This window comes from Lissotriton helveticus, chromosome 5_1 (assembly GCF_964261635.1).
Source record: "Lissotriton helveticus chromosome 5_1, aLisHel1.1, whole genome shotgun sequence".
Taxonomy (NCBI): domain Eukaryota; kingdom Metazoa; phylum Chordata; class Amphibia; order Caudata; family Salamandridae; genus Lissotriton; species Lissotriton helveticus.
Window position 1 is genome coordinate 875,454,603 of NC_136065.1, and position 23,068 is coordinate 875,477,670.

The following is a 23,068-nucleotide window of genomic DNA, read 5'->3' on the forward strand; positions in this document are numbered from 1 at the left end:
GGTCAGGTTTCTCATTGTGAGTCGTTTAGCATGCTCGCGACCGCTCTCAATGAGAAACTACCTGTTCGCGTTGAGAAAGCTGCCGCTCGAGTAATAATCTACTCGAGCAGCAGAAAACTACAGCTCGCACTGTGCAAGATGCCGTTTTCAATGCTTGCACAGTGCCGGATATGCTTGTCCGCACTGTGCAATCATTGAAAACGCATCTTGCACAGTGCGAACATGCTACTACGCAGCTCGTGTAGTGGTACGTGAAGTTCGCGTAGTGCGAAGTGCACTTCGCGTAGCTTCGCGTAGCGCTAGTTCGCGAACTACGCCCACCCTTAGTCTTAGTGAGCATTGACAGTGTATCATGTCAGTGACACACGTCATGTGAATGTCAGTAGGAGGTTGTCTGCACATCCAGACAGCTGACAGCAATACACACACACACACCACATGTGCCATCATTTGCACAGTTCTGCCTTAGTCATGTTGCGGTGTGTACTTTACCTAACTATTACATGACCATCATCATACAGCATAAATCTTAGCTTTGTGACAAATGGTCTGTGATGCCATCACACATATGAGCGGGTAATTAACACACGGGGCATGGTGTGTGTACATTAGAAACCAGGTCATCACGCCAAGGACACAACATAGATGCTCCTACAGCAGATGTACTGAACTGTATGGACTAGTTACTTACCTTTTGTAACAAAATATCAGTAAGGAACAGTAGTTAGTCACATAATCCCGATTTTGAATACATGACAAGCTTTTGACAAATTTGCCTCCCTGGATGCCATCGATCTGTCCAGTGAGTCGGGGCTATCCTGGCCACACCGGAAAAAAGACATTGTCGCTGATTGGCATCCTACAAGGGCGTGGGCAAGTATTGCCCGTACCTACAACTCACACTCTGCCAGCAGTTACACAACCATGTCCCACAGAGAGTGTGGGTAGCGGACAAAGAGGCATGTGATGTTGGAAGAGCCCACTCCCAGACTCAGGGAGGATGATGGCATGTTTCCGTTGTGCTCATACCTCTTGGATACCCTCTACAGCGGAGCTAACGGGAATGTGGTCTGTGATTTGGGGGCCTGGATGCCCATGCTCTCTGGGGTGGGGTGGGAGGACAGGGAACATGGTCAGTCCGGGGAGGGGTGTGGGCGTCTGACAACGTGCCTATCTACAGCCAAACAAGCAGCGTGCCTGTACATGCTGGCCAATATAGATACAGTACATTCCTGAAGATAGGCCTGCAGAGGCTCAGCGGAGCGTGAGTGGAGTTGAAGGACCTCAGTGAGGAGGTTGGTCCTCACGGCGGCAACGGGGAGATGAAGGGGCAAGGCTCCGGCTGCCCACGTAAACACTACACTGTACGTTGCCCGCTCATCCAAAAACACGTTTGGAGTAGAGACATCACCAGTGTCAGGCTAGGTGTCCAGACCACTCGCATCCCCAGTCCACCTGTCCTGTCGTCTTGGGACTGACACTCACGTGCCAGTGGGTCTTCATGATCCTACCAATACCCATTAACACCCATTGTAATGAGCTGTGGCAGGCTCATTGAAGTTTTACTCCCCATCCAGCATTAATAGCGGTGTTCAGCCGCACAGTTTCCACGCTGGAGCCGTACAGTGTGTGGTATTGGGGACAGCACCACCCGAGAACGGCACCAAGGCTGACACCTGGGGGACTGTTGCCAGTGAGGTTGTGAGGTGAACCAGCGAGAACCAGGATGACCATTCACATCCTGTCTGTCCCAGCGGTTCCGGGACGTATGCGCCGCCTGCGTCAGGGACAAAGCGAGTGATGGCGTCAGGGGCAATTCACCAGACGTGCTCGTGCCCCCAGACGGGTCCGCTGGGCCAGAAGCCGACGCGTAGGCCATTGTTGGGGTGAGGGACATCATGGACATGAGGAAGTGCACTGACTCCTCCTGCTTCACATGCAGGGCAGGGCCCGGAGGTCGTGGTGCAGGCTACGACGGCTGCTAATCTGACAGAGCCGCGTGGGCGGTGTCACCCGAATCACATGCAGCATTGCACGCGCATTGTGGGGATTTGGAAGTGCGAAGACATATCTTTGACTTATTTGGGATACCTGACGACTCAGCCCTGGAGGGCTGATGTGTAATTCAGGGGCTCTGATGTCTCAACACCCAGGCCCAGGCACTCGTCCTACGTCAAGACCATGAGCTATAGTGGTGCAGGGCCAACTGCTGGAGTCTGAGCGGCTTGTGGGTCCAATCACACGTGGATTCATATGTGTGTTCCCAAATGTCGGAGCAGTTCTTGTTGTTGTGCTTGACGTGAAAACAGTGGAGACACCAACGATGAGGGTCAGTCACCAACATGAGTCGTTGGCATTCCTCACAGGCTTTGAAACGGACATCCATATTGGCACCGTCCGGAGTCAGACAATCCAAGTGAAATGGTCAGAAGTGAACGTACTATGATTTTGGTGGAAAAATGAGTAAGCTTACACTCATACGGGACCAGCACTTGTGTTGTGAAAAAAGAGTTCCTGACGTGTGCACGCAGAGGTGACGTCTGAGTACTCAGACAACGTCATCACGGCACACACAACGCCAACAACACATGCTGAGCCGCAGGACATGCCTACCGACACACAAGTGTAGTGCTGAGCGGTAATTGCCATATCCAGGATGACACTTGGGGATATTCAAAGGTGAGTAATATGATACTGACCTGTAAATTTCATATGCTAACAGCATGCACAATGTCGCACATTTCACACACATGACGTGGTCACACAGGGTCATGCTGTGCGGCTATTACACCTCTGTGACAGTGGGCATGTTGCTGTCATCATGTGGCAGTTCCCTGTACTGAATGGTGTGCCATTCCAGTGTTGATGTGCATCACAATATGTTGCAGACTTTACTCCGGTGTGAAGTGTTGAATGCATGTGATGCACATGTGCAATATGGTTGATGACATGTCTCGCCAGCTCTTCACACATCAACTGAGTCACAAGGTCACAGTCCCTGTGCTTCTTCTATGTCTGCTACACCTGGGGCATGCTGATGTATGGATGCCATGCTGATGTATGCATCCACATCCTCGACATGAGTGTAGACTACATCCCTGCTATGTGATTTCCTGGAGTCACTCTCCCAATGGTGACATGGGGTAGGACAGGGACGCAGCCTACACAATCGTTCACTTGAGCATGTCTGACGCACTCTACCCCAATGGTACGTGCGTGTGTTCGCCTCGTTTCCCTATTGCATTTCAGCCATACGCGAGCCAAGCGTACCCCAATGGTACGTGCGTGTGTACGCCTCATTACCCTATTGCATTTCAGCCATACGCGAGCCAAGCGTACCCCAATGGTACGTGCGTGTGTATGCCTCGTTACCCTATTGCATTTCAGCCATACGCGAGCCAAGCGTACCCCAATGGTACGTGCGTGTGTTCGCCTCGTTTCCCTATTGCATTTCAGCCATACACGAGCCAAGCGTACCCCAATGGTACGTGCGTGTGTACGCCTCGTTACCCTATTGCATTTCAGCCATACGCGAGCCAAGCGTACCCCAATGGTACGTGCGTGTGTACGCCTCGTTTCCCTATTGCATTTCAGCCAACCGCGAGCCAAGCGTACCCCAATGGTACATGCGTGTGTACACCTCGTTACCCTATTGCATTTCAGCCATACGCGAGCCAAGCGTACCCCAATGGTACGTGCATGTGTACGCCTCGTTTCCCTATTGCATTTCAGCCATACGCGAGCCTACCGTACCACAATGATACGTGCGTGTGTACGCCTCGTTACACCATTGAATGGGTTGCATACGCAACGGCAATGTCACCGTACTTGTGTGGGTATTTGAATAAATACATAGCCAACATCTAGGGGAACAGTGTACTGATCAAAATGCAACCAGGCTGTCATGGATACAGAGTTTGTTGAGCCTCCTACAGGTGTTCTAGAAAATTCAGTTGGGCAAAAGTATACAATGTTGCAAATGTTGTTGTTCAGCTCAGGCTCAGTTTTCAAACCATGCATATGTGTGTCATGGCCTTATGTGTGATGTGATTGGATGGAACATAGGATGCTAACTATGGTGGCCTATCACACACTACTCCTTGGACTCACAGACCCTCTGTAGCACAGATATAAGGCAGCATGTGGCTGTGGGAGGGCTCTTGCCTGCACAACATTGGTGTCACCACAGCTGCTGTCTCTGAATCCTCTGGACCCTGATTTTCTGAGCATGGAGAGGGCACCTGCATTCACTGATGCTGAGAACAAGGCCCTGCTGGATGCCCTCCTGCCAAACTACAGCAAGCTGTATGGGAGACCAGGGGATCAGGTGAGTGATGTGTGTAATACCTTGGAGTGTGCAACTAATGTGTGTGTGACATTTCAGCCACTGTGTATGTATAGTGTATAGATGCAATGTTGTTAGGAGTGAGTGCCAGGGTGTACAGTGTTGTTTCAACAGGGTTCTTTGTTGCAGTGGGATGTGTGACAGCGTGTCACGTGCTGCAGTGCACCCAGATGTAGCATACATTGCTCTGTGAGTGTCATGCTCTAAGAGTGTTTAGCACCCGTCATGTCATCTGTAGCCTTTCAATGGCATGTAATGCAGTAGTGTTTGCTCACAGGCCACATACTCCTGGACAATGATGATAATGTGTGGAGCCTACGATGCCCTGTTGTCATCAAGCTTTTTGTGCACATCTGTGTGTTTGGAACATGGACCAGGTGTACTGATGCTCTTTTACTTTACATTTGTGACAGGTATCTGCCTATGAGAAGGGTGAAATCTGGGTGGACATCGCCAGGGCTGTCAGGAGTGAGGGGGGGCCTCGCAGGAGGCTCAGAAACATCAAGAAGAGGTGGCAGGACATCCGGTGCTGGACCCGCCGCATCGCCAGAGTACAGCTGAAGCTGGAAGCTCCACGCCGGCATGGCGGCACCCGCCACCTCACCCCCCACATGCTCCGGGTCCTGGAAGTGGTGTTCCCAGACCTCCATAGGCGGTTGCAGGAGGGACAGCAGCAAGAAGGGGGTAGGTACATGTCTGTTTGTTGTCATGTGTGTCACATGCTCCCTGCAGTGCTTCAAGGCATGGTAACACTCCCATAGTTTGAGTGGTGTGGTCAGACTGGCACTCCATGCATTGGCATTAGAATGTCCCAGTTTCTGCAGCTGCTACTTTACATGCCTTGCCCTACTCCACATTAGCCCTGCGCTTTGGCTGATGTTTGTTTTTCACATGTACTCCTATGGTGCAATGTCTCAGTATGCATATTCCTTTGCACATCATCATGTTGGAGGGGGGTCTGTGACACCTGTTGGTACATTACATGTAGCACCACATGTGCACTGCGTCTGCCATTCTTAATACTTTGGTACGGATCCTGAGTGTCAACATGTGTTTTCTGCACGAGTCAGCCTCAGTGGCCTTTCTCCATGGTACTCTTTTGAATTGTCATGTGTTGGCTACAGGTGCACAATGTTCATGTCCAACATTTTGGACTTATGCATACTCACACTTGGAAGTGCTTGTCTGCATATTCGCCAATTAAGTAGAATGTTGTTTCTAACTAATAATGATGTTCAGCCACACAATGAGGCCTTGGGTGTCAACAGCTGTGATGCCAGTGTGAGGTGTTGTTACAGTTGGTTCAGGTCCAAGGATGGCATCACATTTCAGTTCAGGAAGGACTTTGCCCATGTGGCACAAGGTCTAAGCAAATCAAACATGTCCAGGTCTGGGTTTGGGTGGCAGGGTGGGTAAATGAGCATGTGATGCATCATCAGCTATCCTGTTGTCAGGCAGTGGATCATCATTGTGTCTCTCATACAAGTTTTTGCCTTGCCTGTTTCTTGTATCCTACTATACATTGAGCGTTGTGTCTCTCACACTTGGCCAAAACTGGACTGGTGGGGGTGTTGTCCACACACACACTCTGAGGCTGGGCAATGCTGGGCACTGGTGGGCACTGGTGGGCAGTGGCGGGGGTGTTGTCCACGCACACACTCTGATGCTGGGCAATGCTGTGCACTGGTGGGCAGTGGTGGGGTGTTGTATACACACACACTCTGATGCTGGGCAATGCTGGGCACTGGTGGGGGTGTTGTCCACACACACACTCTGATGCTGGGCAATGCTGGGCACTGCTGGGCACTGGTGGGCACTGGTGGGGGTGTTGTCCACACACACACTCTGATGCTGGGCACTGCTGGGCACTGGTGGGCAGTGGTGGGGGTGTTGTCCACACACACACTCTGATGTTGGGCAATGCTGGGCACTTGTGGGCACTGGTGGGGGTGTTATCCACACACACACACTCTGATGCTGGGCAATGCTGGGCAATGGTGGGCACTGGTGGGCAGTGGTGGGGGTCTCAGCCACACACACACTCTGATGCTGGGCACTGCTGGGCACTGCTGGGCACTGGTGGGCAGTGGTGGGGGTGTTGTCCACACACACACTCTGATGCTGGGCAATGCCGGGCAATGCTGGGCACTGGTGGGGGTGTTGACCACACACACACTCTGATGCTGGCCACTGCTGGGCACTGCTGGGCAGTGGTGGGGGTGTTGTCCACACACACACTCTGATGCTGGGCACTGGTGGGCACTGGTGGGCAGTGGTGGGGGTGTTGTATACACACACACTCTGATGCTGGGAAATGCTGGGCACTGGTGGGGGTGTTGTCCACACACACACTCTGATGCTGGGCAATGCTGGGCACTGGTGGGCACTGGTGGGCAGTGGTGGGGGTGTTGTCCACACACACACACTGATGCTGGGCAATGCTGGGCACTGCTGGGCACTGGTGGGCAGTGGTGGGGGTGTTGTATACACTCACACTCTGATACTTACACTTACAATGACATAGCAGACGTATATCCCACACGTCTATTACACTGGTGTTGTGCGGTGACGTACCGTACCCCGAGGTCGTTGACGTACCGTACCCCAGCTGGATGACGTACATGCGGCACATATTACACTGGTGAAGTGCGGTGATGTACTTCGATGACGTAGGTGCGGCACGTCTCCGTATTACACTGGTGTTGTGCGGTGAAGTACCGTACCCCGAGGTCGTTGACGTACCGTACCCCAGCTGGATGACGTACATGATGCACGTATTACACTGGTGAAGTGCGGTGACGTACTTCGATGACGTAGGTGCGGCACGTCTCCGTTTTACACTGGTGTTGTGCGGTGACGTACCGTACCCCGAGGTTGATGACGTAGGTGCGGCACGTCTCCGTATTGCACTGGTGTTGTGCGGTGACGTACCGTACCCCGAGGTCATTGACGTACCGTACCACAGCTGGATGTCGTACATGCGGCACGTATTACAGTGGTGAAGTGCGGTGACGTACTTCGATGATGTAGGTGCGGCACGTCTCTGTATTACACTGGTGTTGTGCGGTGACGTACCATACCCCGTGGTCGATGACGTAGGTGCGGCACGTCTCCGTATTGCACTGGTGTTGTGCGGTGACGTACCGTACCCCGAGGTCGTTGACGTACCGTAGTCCAGCTGGATGTCGTACATGCGGCAAGTATTACACTGGTGAAGTGCGGTGACGTACTTCGATGATGTAGGTGCGGCACGTCTCCGTGTTACACTGGTGTTGTGCGGTGACGTACATACCCCGAGGTTGTTGACGTACCGTACCTCAGCTGGATGACGTACATGCTGCACGTATTACACTGGTGAAGTGCGGTGACGTACTTCAATGACGTAGGTGCGGCACATCTCTGTTTTACACTGGTGTTGTGCGGTGACGTACTGTACCCCGTGGTCGATGACGTAGGTGCGGCACGTCTCCGTATTGCACTGGTGTTGTGCGGTGACGTACCGTACCCCGAGGTCATTGACATACCGTACCCCAGCTGGATGACGTACATGCGGCACGTATTACACTGGTGAAGTGCGGTGACGTACTTCGATGACGTAGGTGCGGTACGTCTCCGTATTACACTGGTGAAGTGCGGGAGTGTGTGGACCAACGTACCCAGACATTACAGTCGTGCAATGGAGATGTGCGCGTGTGGCAACACGTACAGGTATGTTGGACTTCGTAGTACTCACCTTCTGCGCCGTCGTCGGTTTCTAAGTACGAGGTGGTGGCCGTACAGGATAGGGATGAGACGGACGATGGCGTTCATGTCCTGCTTGTCGCGTACTGGGGTGCGGTTCGTGCCGGAGTGTGGTTTCACGGTAGTTTTGAGCTCTCGTAGATAAAGAGACGTACGGAGTGTGTTCTACACGGATCGTACTTCCTGGTTTGGGAGACGCGCTCTTTTTACGTTCGGATGTTGCGTCGAGCGTCAGCCGACTGCAATTCGTATGGACTTTCGATTCGTACGGCGTTTTTTACGAGCCGTACGGAGTGACGCTTTAGATTGTGATCGTACTTGCTGATTCGTACGGGGACGCCTACGGGTACGAATCGTACGGGAAAAACGCTCCGAACCGCAATTCGGAGCGCTTTTTACCGGATCGGAATCGACCCCTTAGTGTAACACAGTGTGTTTATAATTGTTAATTTGATCGTATAACTAAATATATGAAAAAAATTCATTTCTTCAAGAAAATGTCTCCGGCTCTTATCTCCCTGCTCCCCTTCTCCTTGTTGTTGCAATTTTTTTGTGCTTTCTTCTAAATTGTCCACTAAACTAAACCCTTTGAGACATTGTTGTATTTATTTATTTGAAAATTTTTATAAAGCGCAAACAAGACCCAAACGGGTATCAGAGCGCTGTACAGATTTGGCAAAAACGTGGGTAACTAAAACACAATGGGACAGTGGTAGATGTTAAAAAAAGGGGAGTACACAGATCCGGTCGAGTGTTGGAGGGGTAGGCTCGACCAGAACAGTAGCAGAAGTGCCCTCGAGCACGATAACTATTAAATAGACAAGCATACAATAAATCCCACCAACGAAGTACAATAAGAATCAACATTATGACAGAGCAAGAGCTTGAGAACAAGTCAATAATGTTAAAGTTTGTTCAAGAATAGCCGTTTGACAAGTTTCTTGAACAATGCCGTGGAAGGATTGGATCTGATCTCGGGAGGCAGGGCCTTCCAGATACTTTGCACAAGACCGGTGAAAGCATGATTGTAGGATCTTTTCTTTTTGTATCTGGACGGTTTTAAGAGTAGGGTAGACATACTTCTTAGGTTCAGGCCCGAGCCCAAAAGTTCAAGCTTATTTGCCAGGTAGATCAAGGTGTTGTAATGTAAGGCTTTATGGGTCAAGCAGGCTATCTTGAAGCGGATCCTGGCTTCGATAGATAGCCAATTTAGTACAGAAGGTCAGGGGAGATGTGGTCATGCTTTCTAGATCCCGTTATGAGTCTGGCCAATGCATTCAGGGTGTCTCTGAATGGGGCCAAGCTAGCTTTGGGAAGTCCAGCAAGGGTCACCATACCATATTCCAGTCTAGAGATCACCAGGGATTGAACTGCCGGCCTGATGTCTTCGGGGGGAGGAGATGCTTGTTTTTTTTAAGGGTATTAAGTTGAATGTTGGCTCCTTTAATAGCTGCACTGAGGTGCGCTTGCATGTTTAAGTGTTTGTCCAAGGTGATGCCCAAGGATTTAGCAGAGGCTACCACATGAGGGGTGCAGTTAAGAGCAGTGAGTTGTTTTAGTCAGTCCAGAGTAGGTGCCAAGTGAATGGGGGGGGCAATCAGAAGAAATTCAATTTTGAGAGTATTTAACAGAAGATGGTTCTGACCTAACCATTGTTGGGTTTGTGCAAGTGCAGTGTTTAGCAATTTTATGTCCTTTTGAGACGAGATCTTCAAGTACAGTTGCGTGTCATCTGCGTACATGTGGTACTGAATGTTAGCAAGGTTCAGAATGACAGTAAGTGGTTCCATAAAAAGGTTGAAGAGAGTGGGCGAGAGCGCAGATCCTTGAGCCACTCTATACATGACAAGGGTACTAGAGGCAAGGGAATGGTTAACTTTGATCCTTTGTGTGCGGTTATGTAGGAAGGAGGAAAACCAGTTTAGGACCGGGCCCAAGAGACCCATCCTGTGCTTAAGAAGAGCAATCAGGTTTTTATGTTTCATGGTATCAAAGGCTGAAGACAGGTCCAGAATGATCAGGAGACAAGGGACATTTTGGTTAAGGTATCTTAAGGTGTCGTCTACCATGTCTGTTAGTGCTGTTTCAGTACTGTGCCCTGTTCTGAAACCTGACTGATTGGGGTTAAGGAGTTGATCATTCTCTATGTGGTTGCATAGCTGCGAGTGGATGCATTTTTCAAGCAATTTAGCTAGTGTCATGCTGCTGGTGATAGATCGAGTTGTTAGGATCCGAAAGATCTGCATTAGGCTTCTTAGGAATGGGAGTAACTTGCCCCACCTTCAGGCAATCAGGTACCTTACCCTGTGAGAGGGATTCATGAATGATCCTGGACCAAAGAGGAAGAATGGCTGAATTGAGCTCTTTAAAAAACTTTGCAGGTAAAAGATCACTGAAAGGGTTGGAGGGTTTGAGTGACACCATTTTATGTAGAAGCTCCATGACATTTGGGAGGAGAAAGGAATTACAAGAGGCGTTATTTTTGAGAGAACAGCCAAAGAGCGAGGATATTGCCGAGGATTCCACCAGCTCATCTGATAATGAAAATAAATCCTCTCTGAGCACTCTAATAATTAAAGTTCCACGTATATAGTAGTCAATGCCCAGTAATTTATTCCGTATTCTTCAAACTCCAAAAGTTCTTCTGTTGGTACAGCACAGATTATTGTTTTCAATTTTTTTTTAAATATACTTGTCTTCACATGTAACCAATTTCCAATGCAGTCAACACGTGTTTTGTCATGCTAATTAGAGCATCCTTGACTTCTTCAGGGCTGCAAAGCCAAATAACAAAATATAAGCAAAAGTTTTCTCCTATCAATACTTCATAAACCCCCTATATTTATGAGTCATAGAGTATAGTCAAGAATACACTTAAAGTAGAGGATCCATAGTATACCTACACCCATTGTGTAAAAAGTAAAGTTCCCTAGTAAGTTTCAGAATAAAGAAAGTAGACAAAATATCTCAAGTTTAATCACCCGAGTCCGTGAAAGCCCAAGAGCAAAAAAGATTAAATTATTATCTATAAGAAATCACCTGAAATTTAGCAACGGGAGCGCTTATATATTGAGCTCCTCCGGGATATAACGCCTCGCTCACTCTCTGTAAAATCGAGATGACGTTATTACAAACACTTCTCATCACGGCACAAGCACCGCTCATAGTATAATAAAGTTCCATATTTAACGAGATTAAGAAAATAGCTGTAATATCATTCAAGAGTCTCAACTCCCCAGTAACCGATCCTTCAACGTATTCTAAACACATCATTCTGCAGGTTCATAGAAATCCCAAACATCAGTACCACTTCCAATGACATCGAATTCTTTAAGTCCATAATACCCCAATTTGTAAAAAATTATTTAAAAAAAAAAAATTAAAATCCTCTAATGTCTTTAACGTCTCCCCAACGTTGTAACGTTCAATAGTATTGTTTCTCAATTGTAGTTATTCAGCATTGATTTTTCATTGACTCACATCACACCCTGCAAATAAACGGGAGAGGGCTCCATAGAAATAAAATCCTCGCCACATTAACGATTCTCAAGTAAGCTAACAGAACTGTTACCAATTTGTACATAAGATGTGTAATCAAATATCTATAAGCAACCGCAACACTTTAACCAGACTCCCTTTCAATACTCCTCCCTCAAGGCGTAAAATTATTAATCTCACTCGTGATTCCCAAATTGAAGCCTCTCAAAACTCTTCCACCAATCACGATTGTATGCTCTAAAAGGACACTGACTACTATATACGTGGAACTTTAATTATTAGAGTGTTCAGAGAGGATTGATTTTCTGTGTATTGATGTACCCGGATGTACGAGTATATGTGGGGTTGTTAGGGTAACCAACCCTTCCTCCCTTTGGAGCACCGCCTTTTTCCACTGATTGTATTAGATACTGTGACCGTTATAGAAAGTTGAGCGCCTTGTTGTGTACCTGGTTACCTTGAGTTTAGTTGTCATCTGATAATGAGGAGAGGTTTGAAGGCCTCTGAGTTGGGGTGATAGGTAGTAGCTCAAACTCGATTTTTCTTGTTTTTTCAGAGAAGTGAGCTGTGAAAACGTCCCCACTAGGGAGCAAGGACACAGTAGTAGAGATCGAGTTGGAAGAATGGTTGGCTTGTTGCTTGATGATTTCAAATAGCTTCTTAGGTCTATTTTTGGCTCAAGCAAGCTGAGCCCTGAAGTGGTCAGTTTTAGCCCTGCGGATGTGTTTGTTGTAAATACTTCTCACTTTCTTTAGTTGAGTGAGACTTGTGGTGGAGGGGGTGTTTCTCCAGAGCCTCTCTGAGAGTCTAAGTTTGCGCTGCTCATCATTTAGGGCACCATGAAACCAAGGTTTGGATTGTATGACTGGATTCCTTTTGAGTTGCTTCGGTGTAATATTATCAAGAATGTTAGATACAGTGTTAAGGTAGTGATCAGAGAGATTGTAAAGGTTGGTCATGTTGTGAGGTGGCTGAAGTCTATTTTTGGTTATTGAAGTTAGCAAATTGATGTTGAGGTCTCTCTTATTGCACGTCAGTTGTTTCGCTTTAAGCGGGTTGGCCCTCTCTACATATTACTTTTTCCAGGATGTGGAAAGGAATTAGAAGATGATCCAACCAGTCACAGGGTAGGATGTCGCCTAGTTGTATGCTATTGTCTTTGGCAATGATAAGGTCGAGAGTGGCTCCCTTATTGTGGGTAGGACCCTTACAGAGCTGTGAGAAGTTAATGTCCGAGAGGAAAGCCTTAAAGGAACAGACTAAAGGATCCTTTGAGTCATTCCAATGTAGGTTAAAGTCTCCGAGGAAGATGTGGCAGAGTTGGTCTGAGCTCAAGCTAACGATTTGCATGATTTGCTCCACGAAGACCATTTTGCCACCTGGAGGATGATAGATTGAGTGCAGCACGCAAACCTTTTTCCCCTTATTCCAGATTTCGGTGACCAGCTATTCACAGGAGGATAGCGTCGAACAAAGTGATTGCTTTACGGTGAGGTTGGAGAAATGAATGCAAGCAATGCCCCCCCCAGTTTCAACAAGTTGATCGCGTCTTGCATGTTATACACTATTTACCCTGTTCTCTACAGGGTTTACGGGTATCCTCCAGTAGTTCGTTACCATACCCCAGGGGTGGTGTCAGGGAGGAGCTGCAAGGAGAAATGTCCTTGTTCTATCCTTTTTCTATGTGTACTGCATTTTGCAGCACACATTGAAAGCGGAAATCACCTGAATTTATTGATTTTGTGCAGGAAGGTGTCCCACGGTGCAAGGATGATTGCATTGGCGCATGTCAGCCCATTGTGCGCCAGTGCAGGGGAAAACACTGTGTGATCTGTCGGGCCCTGAGGAAGGTGGCTTCTACTGTTATCTACTAACACCGAACACGTCGACCATGTCTTTATAACATCCTACATTTTGTAGTGACCCTAGTTTTGGGCCTTTAGACTAGAACCAACGAAACGCGACAACTTGCACAGATAACTTGTGGTGTGAATGTGTGTGAAGTATATATGGTTTGTGTGTTAGTTGTTCTCTACCTGGTCATATTGTGTTGAGTATATGAGCCTATGAATCAATTTTCATGTTGCCAAAATTGTGTATATAGGCACTGTCCTTTTGTATTCTTTAATAATCATAATGTGTTATATATAAAAAAAAGAAACAAATTCAACAAAGGAAAAAGCAATTTAAATGATGAATAAAGAAAATAGAAATGAGTAATAGTTACAGTTGTGTCTAGTTTTGCCATGATTATATGTAAGAGGCTAAAACCCTTAAATAAATAGATAGGTCACGAGGGAGTGTATGCTTGGAGTAGTTGTTACATGTTATATTTTTTCCCCTCTTCTCCCTGACCTGTGAATAAGCACCTTAGAGGGGGTCCCATTATTTCCATAGAGTGCAGGGGAAAAGGACAGGATTGCACTGTGTCTTATAGATACAGCACATTCCTATCCTTTTGTTTTGATGTAGGGCAATGCAGTAAGATTCCTTGCAGCGCTGTCCTACCTCAAAACCTCATAAATGAGGCCCTCAATTGCTAATAGTAACCTTCCATACATAGTTAACTAGGCCATTCAACGAGGAGATGGGTCGAATATTTAAAGGCCACTTTTTATTTCCCTTTCTGAATGTGGGCCAAATGATTTCTAAAATGAGGCACTGGAAAAAATTTAAATGGCGAATCAAATTGCAGTGATGTCACATAAGCCCATCAATTGAAATGATGGTGGCAATTTTGCTAAATGTAGTTGAAATTATTATTTTGCATGTATAACAATACGTTTGCTTAACTCACATTCTTTGCAGCATTGAAAATATCACTCCCAGAACACACTTTCTAACCATGCATTATAAGGGTAAAAATATTTTACTTAAAGCAACAATTGAGTTGAATATTGGTAAGTGAGTGAAAAAACTTGTAAAGTGCACCACCATAATGTGAACTGCCTCGATTCCCTGTATAACTAAAACATGACTTATTACTGAATATAACGCCCACAATATTGTGCCATACTAATATTAAGGCCATAATTTCGAGGGACAAAAAAACTGCAAGTATATGTAGAGAAATATAGAGTTACTAAATCCACATCTAGGTACATAAATGTGGAGTTTGGTTTAGAAAATCTAGACAAACCTCTCATTATTATATTTTTGATATTCTCATCTCGATTTATGTCCCATTGATATTGTTGATCCGATATTCAGGGAGGCCACCATTACAAGAAGATGTGGGGCTCCATTTTCATACTAAGGACCCTTTATTTTCCAAATTATGGAGGATATTAAGTGGTGCTTTGTTAAGATGTTGAATGCACCAGCTTGATCAGAATAACATGGCTGGACCCCAGGATATAGTTATCATCTGACAAGTTGTAAAAACAAGATTTTGGGGATAAGTATGTCTGTTCAGGTCAGAGGTGACACCTGCCTCATAAGGACAGGTTGGTTCCAAATAGATCGTTGTCACGGTCAAAAAGACACATCGATCTTTTGGGAGTTAGTTGTGTGGGTGTTGAGGACATTTAGCATGCAATTCTTTAAGTCATAATTGGGTAGAACATGCCAGCCCTGTGCCAAAGACCAGTCCAGCATTGAGTCAGCCTTTTGTTTCGATTACTTAACCCCTTCCACGCTGATGATGAGCTCAGCTCGTCATGAGGAGGTACACCTCTCGTACGCTCATGACGAGCTCAGCTCGTCATGAACCGCGGGTTTTTTCAAAGTTCAGCGCACAGCGGGAAAACGCGCCGCGCGCATGCGGTTAAAGCAGGGGAGTAGCTTCCATTGGTGCAGCATGTGCCATGGCACTGGGGCGCAGAGCCCTGAAGGGTCCACTGAACTCTGACCATGGCTCTGTTTTACAGCTCAAACAGCTACAGGGGTCCCCTTTCCTTTCTTGAAATGGGTCCATGACACACTGATCAAACCCACGCTTAAGAGCAATACATTGAGTCCTATTCTTCCTGTCACAATCCTTATAATAGCAGAGTGAGTCCTTGTGGTGCTAGTGTGCTATAAAAATAAATGAATGTGGATCCGGTTGCACCATGGAAACAAATCCAACACCAAAGGCTGAAAGAAGGACCCTAGAGTTTCCCAAACCTTATATTCATAAACATAAATTAGCGAGTAAGAATAATCTGCAAGTGTGATGATCCTCGAAGAACGGTGAAGAAAATAGGACAGTAAGTTCCTCATTACCTGCTTTTACAACACAAATCATATCTTCGGTGAATTATACCATTTACCAACACTACCAATGGACGTCTGAGAAAAACAGTGTCCAGTAGGACACAAAGCTGCCACATAACACCAGTATAGTATTACAATGGTAGGTATAATAAAGATGGCTACTCATACCAAAGAGAAAGAGGACATATATATAGTGCAGGTGCCCAAATGTTTTCTTATGATGCCACTTCACACATTCCCCCAGATTCAATCACAGGCACAACTCAGTGCCTTAATAGAGAGTGCAAAGCCAGAATGCAGCGAGCCAGCCAGGTAGGCGAGTGAGTTTCCCACTTTAGGGGTTTAATGAGGCTTCCCTCCTTTGAAAATGTTCCCTTTGTGGCTTTCCCTATTTCTGCAATTCCTTTACTCTCTTTTCCAAAGTACTGTAATTGCATTTGAGTCAAATGTCATCATTGCCCTGTGAGCTCTGCAAAAAGTCCAAAGATTCAATAAGCATGTGGTTAGATCACCTACATTACACACTAGCAGACCCAAGCAGAAACTTACAATGCCTTTTTGCCACAGCTCAATACTCTCAGGCATGCCTTCATACACTTCCTCATCTGACCAACATGGTCAACATGCGCTTGTTTTGCTGAAACAAATAACACTAAAACAGTAAAGCCCATGTACAATATTTGACCTGACTTAACACTGTGTGTTGACGTTGGCATTTGTATGACAAACTCAGCACCTGGAACATGATACTTATCAAGGTATCATCTTTGAACAACTCCCTTTAGAATACTATCAGACAGGATAAATATGTTTGCCTGGACGGATCCTCTCCATGACCATGTGGCCTTTCCGCTGTTACCACTTATCCATCAAACTCTATGAATCATCTGGATTGATTTCTAAAGAAATAATTCTCTGCATCAGCCATCAAGATTATAAGGAACTTTAACACATTTGAGCCTGACAAAGTTCAAAACCTGTTTGAACGAATGGCGTTGGCTGGATGTTCTTTTGTATGAAAAATTGGTTTATGGATATGAATTAAGTCAAGTTTCAATACTTTATTCGACAGCATTGTCATAAAAGCATTTTCCCCTATCCTAAACAATTATAAATACTATACTAAACTTTAAGATCAACCTAAAATACACATTAAATACAATCAAGTACGAAAAAATGCTGGTGAATATTTACATTTTTAAAAATACATTCATGTAAAAAGGAAGTCAGAGTCACAATACTTAGTTCATGAGGAAATGGGGCTAGTCCTAAAATAAATATAATCCATTTTAGTTAATCAGTTGGAGTTTAAAGTGCGCATGCGAATTATCCAGGCCCAACCCAAGTATTTGGCTAAAGCGATTGCAAGATTAGGAGCACAATTTGATCTTAATATTCTCAGTGCTTCTAGGTACTTTCTTATACCCAGATTCCTGCAAACCGGTTTTAGCCATCTACTTCTTGGGGCAGCATATAATGGGCAAACAAAAAAGAAGTGTGGGATGTCTTCAACATGTGCCTTACAGTAACAACATGTATTCACATTGCCTGGTGACCATTTAAAAGTGAAAGCATTTAGAGGCAGGGAACCAACTCTAAACTGGAAGTACAGCTTTCTGTCCATGGGTTTTGTAATCAGATCCCAGTACAATTCATATTTTGGGATTGTTTTTATCTCCAGGTACTGGGATACCATCATGGACGGGTGATCGGAAATTACAGCGGAATGACATACCTTGTCCCAATACATTTTTTTCAATATCGCTTTAGATGGAAAAGCGGAGGGGTCAATGGCAGTCCATAAGTGATCTAGATGCAACTTTTGAAGCAAGTTCCTAATTTCATTGAGCCAAGCTATTTTATGGAACCGATCAGATTTAACAATGTCCATAAGAGCTGACGCATAATGGCTCAATTCTGGCGTAGTCTTTATGCGCCTCCAATATAAAAGTGGGCGCAATCGAGCCATATCTTCAATCTTTTTCCTCCCAAGGTCGTATAGGAGTGGAATCGATGGGGTACTCTGTGGGACACCAACCAACCGGCGAAGAAATTTGTTCTCTGCAATAGTCAAAGCGCTCAGATTGGTGAAGCCCCATAGCTCTGATCCATAAAGACAGGCGCCCAGCACTTTCATACTATAAATCTCCATTATGGGCTGAATAGGTTTTGTTAATGAAGATTTATATTTTTGCGCTATGGCCCCAGCCAGCTGGTGGAACTTTAAGATCATAAAATCCAAATGAGATTTCCAATTCATATTGCCCTGCAAAGAAATGCCAAGGTAGGTAAAAGCATTCACTTCTTCCAAAAAACACCCATTAAAATATATTTTTCCCTTGAATTGCTTAGCGGGATTCAAATTCATGAACTTTGTCTTTGAAGTATTTAGCTCCAAACCCCGAATCCGACAGAATTCTCCAAATGCATCAATTGTCTTTTGTAGGCCACTGGGGGTCCGTGAAACCAGTAAAGTGTCATCAGCAAACATTAATACTGGAACCCGCTCCCCATCTAGCAACGGAGCATCTGTTGGAGATTTCTTTAAAAAGTCTTCTACGCCATTAATATAGAGAGAGAACAAGGCGGGGGCCAGGACACATCCCTGCCTTACCCCTCGCTCCACGGGGAAGGAGTCTGTGACGTCTCCCTGTCCCCCCACCTAATTCTTGCGTAGTTATTTTCGTGCATGCGCACGAGCAGAGTCAATAACTCGGGGCTAATGCCAAGATCACTTAAAACAATCCAAAGTTTTTGTCTGGGTACTAAATCAAATGCTGCCTACAAATCTACGAAGACAGCATATAGTGGGCCATTTGTCAGAGACACGTTTTTCCAGTAGAGAGTTAAAAAGTGGAATACCTGGTCAACGGAGCTAGTTAAGGGTCAGAAGCCGGCTTGGTATGGGGAAAGGATATCCTTATCATCTATCCAGGCTTGTAATTTATTTTGTATCATTCTACCCATCAGTTTTTGAGCTGTGTCGATAAGGCTGATGGGCCTATAATTATTTGGTAAAGCCTTATCCCCTTTTTTTAAAAACAGGAATAATCTCCACACCCTTCCATGAAGATGGTATCATAGCTCCTTGTGCGATGGAATTCGCAAGCCATAAAAAATATTGGCACCAGTTAGCCCGGTCAGATAAGAATACATCTGCCGGTATTCCATCAATACCTGGGGCCCTGCCTCTAGTCACCCCGTCCAATGCTACATTTACATCTCTCAAGGAGAATATTTCGTGACTGTAAAAGACCATTTTGTTGAGCGGAAGGAGTGTCGAAAACGAATTATCAGCATATTGGGGTTTAAAAAAGTCCACCAATGCTTCTTTTGGAACATAGTTTTTCGGACACTCTGCCATTCCCCCCCTACCCCATTTTAAAATGGCCCAAAACTCTTTCTGTTGTTTAGCTGCACAGGCTTTTTTAAGATCTAACCATTGATTCTCATCCCACAACCTTTTTGCCCTAGCTTGTGCTTTCCTATAATCATCCCTGGCCTTCAGCACACCTTCTTTAGTCCTCAGGGCTAGGCTAAGGTTCTGCCGTGCCTTTCTACAGGAATGGTCATACCATCCTCAGTATCTCTGGGGGCCGGCGCCTTTCCCCTTATTTGCCTTTTTTAAGAAAAACCCCTGTAACTTAACCACAAACTTAGGATGTGACTCTTCAATTAATTTATTAAAATTTAATTCATTACAGTGAACCTGCAAGCTGCTGACCTCTTTTTCAACAGCCTCCAATAAGTCCTGCATATCCCCTGGCTTATCCATCAATGTTGCCCATTTAATATGTCGGAGGTTGTTGGTTGAGATGACATCTAACGGGATAACACCCCCTTCCTGGATAGGTAGATTTTTATTTTGATCCTGGTTAAGGAGCAAGCACAATGGATTGTGATCGCTCTCTAATCTAGACATCACTTTCATGTCTATTATCTTATTCCAGACTCTGACATCTACAAGGATGTAGTCTATCCGACTACTTGACCTTGTGTTGTCAAAGGTGTGCACACCCTGTAGATCAGAGGGGGTGCGGCCGTTTACTGCCCTCAACCCCCTAGCCAAGCACATACTCTTGACTTGTATAGCCACCTCAGTCCATTTCTTTATCACAGGTAAATCCAATTGAGGGACTCCCCATTTAATGTCTTCCTCTAAGGACATTTTGTTATCCTCATTGCCTAGGGGTTCAAACGTGGTATTCATGTCTCCCCCCACTATAATAGTGGTATGCGGTGGAAGAATCTCTAGGTCGTTATCTAATACTGCTATCACCTCAGCAGCTTTACCCCCTTGAGTTCCCCTGGCGTAGATGTTATAAAGGGCCATGTCTTGACGATCAGCCCATGTTATCACGATTGGGAGTAGATCATAGTTGTTAACTGGCCTCACTTTGATGGAACATTTTAATGATTGGCGTACCCATATAATTAGTCCCCCTGAGGGCCGCCCTTTTGGGTTCTTTTTTGCAGGGACAAAAAAATTTAAAAAGCCCTGCCGATTGACGGGGGTCACTGCCCAAGTCTCCTGAAACATGATAACATCATGGCTGTCTATAAATTCACACCATTCTGGGGACTCAAGTTTAGAATGAATTCCCGCCAGATTCCACGAAAGAATTTTAAGACCTGTCTTTAACTGCCTATCTCTCCCATGAACTGGCGTTACATGGGGGGTAATGGTCAGATTAGATGGGGGCTAGTTTCACCTCTGCATTCAATGCTGCGGTGTCTCGATGTCAAATGCCCCACAGTACTATAATGGTCCCCTCTAGAGCTAGGTGTCCCCTCATTACTAGATTTAGTTGCGATAGACTTCATAGCAACACCTATTCCCCTTGCTTGGGACCCTACAGTTTTATCCATACCTATGCTCATCCGCCCTTTCAGTCAATCACACTCATTGAGACCAGAAAGGGCAGAGAATCTATTCTCTATCGGTACACCCCAGTTATTTGTTCTGAAAAACGGTTTGCCTTTTTTCATTACGGGGTTCCATTTTGTTTTAAGGACTGTGGGGTTTAATAAATTCCCTTTTTTTGCATAAAAGAAGTCTAGTGTTAATGGAACTATTTCTGTGGATCTACGCTGAGGGGGATATATATTTATATATTATATGAATTAAAGAAAGAATAAACAAAATTAGAAATATATACGAAATCTTTGTGGACTACCATGTTTCTGGGTGCAACATTCCATTCATTGCTTTACTTTGCTTTAGTTTGGCTGGGGCCCAGCTATCCAGGACCCCAGCCTAACTGCTTCTTCTTTAAATTGATTGAATGTACTATAGGTACACTCCAGTTTGGTTACTGGGGTACCCTTATGAGTCCCTAGTATATGGTACCTTAGGTCAATTGGTGGGTCCCTGTGAAGGCAACTCTGATTTTCCTTGTGCTTCCCTGGTTGTTTCAGACGTGCCCTGACTTGCCACTGCATGGTGAGTCCCTCGAACTTTGCTGGTCCACACCAAAGCATTTCTTTACTTTCTGCGTGGGTTGCTGTTGCCAAGGCTTGTTGGGTCCAATTCAGTCACCGATGGCGCAGCATTCGACATCCTTTGTGGGACAGATCAATTCCAGATCCTGGTTGTCATCGACGCCTCCTGGTCCTTGTGGCCGAAGAGTCAAACTTCAACTCCTTCACCTGGAATAACCCAACATCAGTCGGCATTCGACTTTCGTGCCCCTGGTCACTGGCTAGTGACCCAGACTCTGTCCCCTTTGCTTTCAGGTTCTTCTCATCTTGAATCGAGGCTGGGATCACACCGGACACTTTCCACTTCAACAGCAGCAGCACTTTGAAGCAGATCACCATTGAAAAAGACGATGATTCCCGACACCAAAAGACACCTATGCACCCGGCTTCCCTGGGTGAGGTAACTCGAGTACTCCGGTGATCCCGTGGGTGTTGGCCCTAGACCCCCTTAAGTCTAAAGGGGTTTGCTCAAAGTCCTCTCCTAAGTGTCCTTAATCTTTAAATTTCCAACTGCGACTTTCCCCATAGAAGCTAATGGTGATTCGCAGCTGTGTTCTGACACTGTACGCGTCCCCCGTGGGTCCCCTGTGTCACTACCTTGGGTGGTTCCTTGTGGTCCCAGCGATTCTACAGGCTCTAGGCTTTGTGTCTAGTCAAGTCATGGTTCTAATACCACTTTCTTAATATATGGTTTGGTACACCCCTAGGGCTCAAAATACATTGTGCTAATCTACTGTGTGATATTAAGTGTAACTTATGTGTTTTGACCTCTAGCCTCATAAAGAGACTAGTAGGGTGTGTTTAGAATAAATACATATATTTTATATATATATACTTGGTGTGGTTCTCCTTTCATTTGGGTATTCACAAGATTATAGACTAGTAAAACAAAATGCTTTACATTCCTTCAAGACTTAGCCAGAAGGCTGCTCTCCATAGCTACTACTAGGATAGCTTTCAGTAAAAGTTGTCTTTAACCTATCACCTCTAAGGGGTTGTTTGGACTGGTGCAAGGTACCCACTATAACTAGGGGACAGAATATGCCAGGCCAACTTCTCACATTGGTGTGCAGCGTTGGGATTCAAGCTTGCCTTTGTTTTACCAGATAATATCAAGTGTTTGACTAACTGAAAACCACTAAAGGTACCTGAAAGTACATATGATACAAGCTTAAACTACAGTAAGTTCTCCTGAACTTAGAGTTGTGTGTCAATGGCTTAGCACACTCTACAACTCAAGAGATTTTAGAAGGCCACACTAGAGGAGGTAGGTGCACATACCACACCTCACTATTAATGTCTCCAAGAACAGGAAACAGTGGGTCCCTGCCAGATGTCTGTCTAGTACAGGCATCCAAGTATGACACATTCCCATTCTTAGAATTGAGGGCATTGTGTACTATGAGGAAATTGAACACAGACAAAAGTACCAACACCCAATGCCTCATAGAGGTACTACTGCTAGATGATCTTAGAAAGGATTCAGGGCCTGATGGGTTAGGCAGTGGGGGTGGGGCAGCAGAAGAGGAAGGGCCCAGTGGTGAAAGCCACCAGGACCAGTACTCTGATGCTGACCAGGAAGGTGACAATGACCTTGAACTGGACCACGCAGCTCCTACTGAAGATGAGGAGGAAGTCCAAGGTGGCCCTATCTTTGTCCCCCCAAGAAGAGTTGGAGGTGTGTCTTGAAGGCCAAGATCTCCTTCACAGGACTCTCTTCTCATAGGAGGGAAACCTCCAAGGAGAAGAGAGAAAGACAGATGAAGTTTGAGGAAGACCAGCTGAAAATTAGAAGACAACAGGTAG